The following is a 6578-nucleotide window of genomic DNA, read 5'->3' on the forward strand; positions in this document are numbered from 1 at the left end:
TCAAGCACTGTATTAAGTACCAAGTATTCATGGTAGCAGTGATCAGTTTTTTTATCCTTTATAATTAACACCATGGTTAGAACACAATTAAAAGATGAGTTTGTATTCTGTGCAGTTCTTATTGTATTTTAGCCCATTCATGAATCTCAGAATATGCTTGTGAAGAGGTATTTTTTTTCCAAGAAAGACCAGATTTTCAGCAGATGCCTAAAAATGTCTCACAATATTTGTAACTCTAGTATAATGTATGGTCAAAAAAGCCTATATTTGCACATCTAAATAGCTCGTTGTATGTGGAGAGCAGTCAACAAAACTCACTTACGCAGTTATTTCATTCCTAGAAGCTGCAGTGGTCGAAGGAAGCTCCTGGGATAGCTTCATATAAAAGAATCACCTTCTAACTTTCACTCTTCTTTCAGATCCAAATGTCATTCTGCAATACCAGCCTTACAGCCTGTTTCTATTTCCAGCCTGTGACATGCAGCAGGCTTCCCATAAACATTAGGACACCCAGCCATACCTGAATAATTCAGGACTGCTTTGCAGCTAGACAGCAGAGGCAGTCTTTCCCAGTGATTCAGCTCTGAGACTATGAGAAAGCAGTCTAACATATACAAAAGACGTTTTCTTAACTTTTCATCTTAACCAGAGCTTGACGTACTTCTTCAATATTGCTGGGTGAGGAAATGTTTCCATTTGCCTGTGATGAAAGTTAACCAATAGTGATTATAATAATCCTGAGCTCTGATAAAAATGTTTTTCATGGTAAAAACTCACCAAAATGACTGCCATGTGGGYGAGGTGGTGGGGGGAAATGAGTTTTTGTACATGACACTTTTTTTTTCAGTTTTAGATCAGCTATTCAAGCCCAACCTGTGTCAGTTGTGACTAACGTGGTTATTCACAAGGCTAACCTTCGTCTGGGGAAGATTTCCTTTGCAACTGATGGCGAGAGATAGGCTTTTCCAAGGGGTGATTCAGGGCAAGAACAGTTAGGTTCCTGCCCTGAATCACCTTCAAGAGGTTTTCTCCCTCTCTCCACAGAGCGCCCAGGGGCCTAGGGTGGACAGGACCGCCACCACCACGAAGGGACATGACAAACGTCCTGTGGGGCCTGGCCTGCAGCCCCTATAACCCCAAATTCTCACTCCAACAGTGGCAATGGCAGATGCTGTTGGAGAGAGAACGGGAGCCTGGCCACTCTCCGTGGGCCATTCCCTCCAAACTCCCCAGCATCTGTAATTGTTACATTAAGGATGTTAAAGGATACRTTCCTGCCTATTCCCTCTGGTAGTTATTAATGGACCTTCCTGAGTCTGCGGATACTGTCTGCTTACACAGCCTCCTTTGGCAACAAATCCCAGAAGTTCAGTCTCCATTGTGTAAGCCCTGTCTCTGCTTTACATCTTCTCCTACCAGTTTCAGCAAGTTCCCCCTGGTTTTAGTGCTGCAGGATTCAGTGAGTAACAGTTCTGTATTCATCTTATCTGCCATCTTCACAATTTTCTAAACCCTAAGCACATCTTCTTTCAGCCTTCTCCTCTTCAAACTGAAGAGTCTCTGCCCTTTAATCTCTTCATACAAGCCAGCTGCTCCACCTTAATGTTATAGTAGTTCTTCTCTAGCTCTAAGTCCTTCTTGAGATGTGAGACCAGATCTGCACACAACACCCAAGCTGTGGGTGCACCAAGGCTTTATATATTGGCAAAATGGTGCCCACTGCCTTGTTCTCAGCCCCCTTCCTAATATGCCCAATATTTTGTTGGCTTCTTTGACTGCTGCTGCACATTAAACTGCTAATTTCGGAGACTTCTTCATGTCACCTCCAAGACCCCCTCTCCCACTGGGCTGCAGATACCTTTCAAGAATACTGCTCTGACTGTCACTTCCAGGCTGGCTTTTTGCTGATTTGTAGGAAATGACTCAGTTCAGCTCCCAAAGAGCATGTGTTCAAATCAAGAAGCCACAACAGGCAGCTTTGCTGACTGTCCCAAGAGCTCACTGGACCGAAGGGATGAACTAGCCTCTCGTATACTCAGGAAGGCGGGTTGTCCTCTGGCTGTCCCTGCTGTACCTCTCCTGTGAGCAAGCAGATTACATTAGATTCAAATCTGTCAATTTGGCTCTGATCACAGGAGCTAAATTCAGTTTAAGGGGAGAAAAAAAAGAATCAGAACTGACTCCCTYCCCCCTCCCCCAAATCTGCTTCATGAGAAACATCTGAACACTTCTTTGTTGGTTTTATACATCCTAGATGCTTCATTACTGTTCCTGAATGGGTAGTTTCAAAGGAGCAATTAAAAAATGCGTGCATGGATACACAGATGAGCCCTGTTTGCACACAAAAACTTTATTCTGAGCTACCTTATGTCACCCCTTTTACCAGGAGTCATCACAAGGGCATGACACCAATAAGCAGACAATGAATAAAGAAAATAACTGTTTATAAGTTCATAGTTGGCATACAAAAGTTATTGAAGAAGAACTGATATTCTAGGCAACTGGCCATCATTGCTGTGTACCAACTCTCTCTTCCCCCACCTGTTACAGGGTGTTTTTAAAGCTGACTTTAAAAGGACTTCTATGATACCTTTGAGCTTGGCGGGTAAAATTTTGCACTCRTTGATAAACATGTTTACACCTTATTGTGGATGCACATTGGAGTCTTTAGGCAAAGGCAAAAGAGAAGTAGGTACTTAATCTGCCTGTTACACTTCTCACCTGCACTGAATTACATAACATTTCAATCAAAAAATGTGAAATCACATGAGAAAAATTAGCAGAAGTGAATTACTGAATTAAATCCAGATTTGAGGACCATATAGTATGTATGTCCATACTGAAGGTTAAGCCACAGCACTAGCAAGTAAAATCTCGAGTGTTATAACCTCAGATTGTGGAAAATTCTGAGATAAATTCTCAAAACTTTGACAGGCTTGAATTTATCCTGGAAACGCAGGGTCATTTCCAGTGCCTACTAAAAAAGTATATGTGAGGGGGTACCTTCATTACATAAACAAATGGTGACTAACTGCTTTATTTTTAAATACTTTTAAATAATTTGACACTGTCCTCACCTCCCCAGTGTCAAATGCTCTCAGAAATCTCTCATGTTCCCCTGAAAATAGTTATTGAACCCCAGCCCATCCTTCACAAGTAACATGCGTCTGAATTGGACGTGAATCTGAAAGTGATTTTACATAATCAAAAATAAAACTGGGGCTGGCAGGACAAGTTCAGCCTGGTGTCACTCACTGCTCATCATGTGCTTTAGCTGGTTATCWTGTCATGTGAGAAAGTTTCTGCACTGGGTGGATAATGGCAAGAATGAGCTAGCTTTTCAGTGCAAACCCAGGTATTTGTGTGCTCGTCCCTGAGGAACCCCAGCAAGATCCTCCCGTGCGATGCAGGGCTGGATGGCCAGAGAAGGCAATTTCCACACTTCCAAAGGCTTCCTCTCCACCATTTGTTGAACACATTCAATTGAAAACATACGAAATGATGGATTAATAGAATTAGTCACTAGAGGAACCGAAAGAATATAGCAATAGTAATTTACAATGCATTGAGATGTCAGAATTGGAGTGTCACAACAAAACTACTCTTGTGTTAGGAACTGGCTCTCCTAGAAGATCACTGGTGCCTCAGAAAGCAACATTGATGGATACTTCAAAAAGTACCAAGGAAAGGCAGAAAACCCTTTGTCTGACCCWTTATTGTGCCTCAGACAAGCTGTAACTGGTAGTGTCTGTGCCCTTACCCATACCCTACCTCTGCTTACAATGTCTTTCCTTCAGATCCCAAATGGCAACAACTTCCTACTTATCATTTCTGATCCACAGATCTCAGAATTCCTTTAAATCTTATCAATTTGATTGTTTCCACTTTAAAGATGGGGAAACAAGGCACCCAGTAATCAGGGCTGAGCCAAGGAATCGAGATTTCCCGAGTCTCCATCTACTACTCTATTCAGCTGGCAGTAGCAAGCAAGCAAGCTTCCCCGTACGGTTTTCACTGCAGGATATATTTACTTTTCCTCTGAAGTGATTTGTTCCACGGGGAATTCACAATGGACAAAGCAGCAGCGATGCACTAAATCAACATATCCTTTGTTAGCCACTTGTTGGTGTCCTCAATATTTCATTTATGCCAATTCTCTGCTGGCCACTCTCACAGAGAGGGAATATCCGTCAATGTGTGACACCGCAACTTTTCCCAATGGCCTGATGACTACCTTGGAAGGTTTGCCAGCGTAACCTCTCGTTGAGTTCAGCTCAAAGAAAGTGGCAAGCTTATGAGCTTCATTCAATTCCCTCCCACACGTCAGCAGATTTAGAAGTACTCAAAACATAATAGGCAAAATGTATCCCCATCATCAAGGGAGCTCGAGCAAGATGAAATTGGACCTTTCTTAAAATATGAGAACAGGGACCTATTTTTAAAAGGAAAAGCCAAAAAATAGACATTAATGCTTAGAAGTTAAATAAAAATAGACTTTATACCAGATCTTCTGCTGATGTAACCTGGTCTCTGAAGTCAGGAGAGCTATACCAATTTATATTAACAAAGGATGCAGCCCTTCTCTACAAACAGAGTCGTAAGTCTTTTTAAAATCCACAAGCAATATTACTTTGGGAAGTATGTCAGTGAATAATCTGAACAGTTTTTATGTAAGACCTGATTTCTAGTTTCTCTTTCCATACACCATTGGTTAATACTAACCTTCAGAGTCGAAGCTGGATTCAACTGAATTCTGGTCCCACAAACAGCACTAACTTCAGTGGCACTGTGAATTGGCCCTAAAAGCTAAAATATAGCAGCAGCCTGTACTTAATGGTTGTGTATGCTGTGATTTGATTAACTGTAGTAAAAGGAACACAAAACAGAGAACTCTGGGCTTGCCAGAGAAATAAAGCCATTACCCATTATTTTGCAGCTGGCCCAAATGTAGCCTTGATAAAACTCCACTGATCTAAGTACAATTACACGAGGAATGATTTTGATGTATGCTTTCTGCAACAGTTGAAGTTTTAAATAGCATGCAAATTAATTTAGTGTAATCCTCTTTTTTTCAATAATAGCTTTAATTCACCTATAAATGCTAATTGCTGCTCCAACTTTAGCTATAAATTATTTATCCAGCTTGGAACCAAATAGGATCTGTAGTCTGGGGCTCCCTCCCTGTGTGGTTTAAATCATTTGACATGACTCTAATCACAACCTCTGGAAATATCTTTGAAGCTAGCATCACTCAAGACATTTTACACATTGCAGAGCTGTTTCTCAAGAAAAAGAATGATTAGTCCAGCACTGTACTGAAAATCTTCCTGCCATAAGAACAAGGAAGGACACTAATTTGTGTGAACACCTCTGGTTCTTTGGACTATCCTCTATGGTCATAATTTAGCTTTATACTTTCTGTAAATTCAAGAAAACTGTCTTTGGAAATATATTTCCCCCTATATGCAATGTTTCAGGCAAGCGCTGATTATAGAACACATTTGTGTCATTTCATCTCACGCTAATATCATCATCTGTGTCACCTGGCTTACGCATTCATATCTCCTGTTTTTTATTTTTAAGTGGAAAACAGCAATGCATATGCTAAAAAAAATAACATGGACATAAAAATATTCCTTTTAAAGAAGCAGTTCATTGTGCAGCGAATTGGAAAGAAATAAGATCAATGAATAGCATGGCAGAAGATGGAGGTATAGTTTAGAAAGGAAAAGAACATTTGTTAGTTGGACTGACTTTATATGACGACAGATCCTCCTAAAACAGAACATTTATACTTATCCTGCCCCCCTGAGAAAAGTGTCATCCATTAATAYAAAAAAAGGCAAGAACGTGAAAGCTATTCTTTACTCCACCCTCCAGACAGAGTTCTTATCTTAGATGAACTCTATTTTTTGACTAGTTCACTAATTAATGATTGAAAATATTGGCCCATCTGGACAACGTATATAGGCTTTAGAATTAGCAGCAACAGCAAGACTGGCCATCATTGGACCATTTACATAAAATGGAGAAACACAAAACTTCTAAATTTTCTTGAAAGTTTCTGGCACATCCTTTTTTGCTGTTACAGTAAAACAAGGTACAACAGGACGAGATTCCAGCTGCTTTGCACAGGAATCTGTGCCAATGTGTTTTCTAGTGACTGCTCTTCGAAGTGAGAATGAAGACACGCAAATACCGTTGTGCACCACGCCGGCTTCCAAAATAGCCAGTCCATCATACAGCCTCCACTAGGTGAAAAATGAGGTGGCAATGGGCCATTTCTTAATGCTTTGCAGGGTAAAATCCACAAAAAGGAAAAAAGAGACAGGCGGCTGGTGTATTACCCTCTCAGTCCCTTTCCTTTAGTTATTTTTGACCCAGCAGGGAACTAACATATGCCTGCAAGCCAACTCGATAGGCTTAGCATCACTCTGAAGTTTTATGTGGCCTCGCTGGCATCAGAATTTAAGTTAGAAATCCCAACTTCACTAAATGAACAATGATTATCTGGATTCTGAAGCTGTCAGGAAAAAAAAAACAAAAAAAAAAAAAAAAAAAAAAAGGAAGGGAGGAAA

This window comes from Rhea americana, unplaced genomic scaffold (assembly GCF_003343005.1).
Source record: "Rhea americana isolate MKP2758 unplaced genomic scaffold, rheAme1 scaffold_62, whole genome shotgun sequence".
Taxonomy (NCBI): domain Eukaryota; kingdom Metazoa; phylum Chordata; class Aves; order Rheiformes; family Rheidae; genus Rhea; species Rhea americana.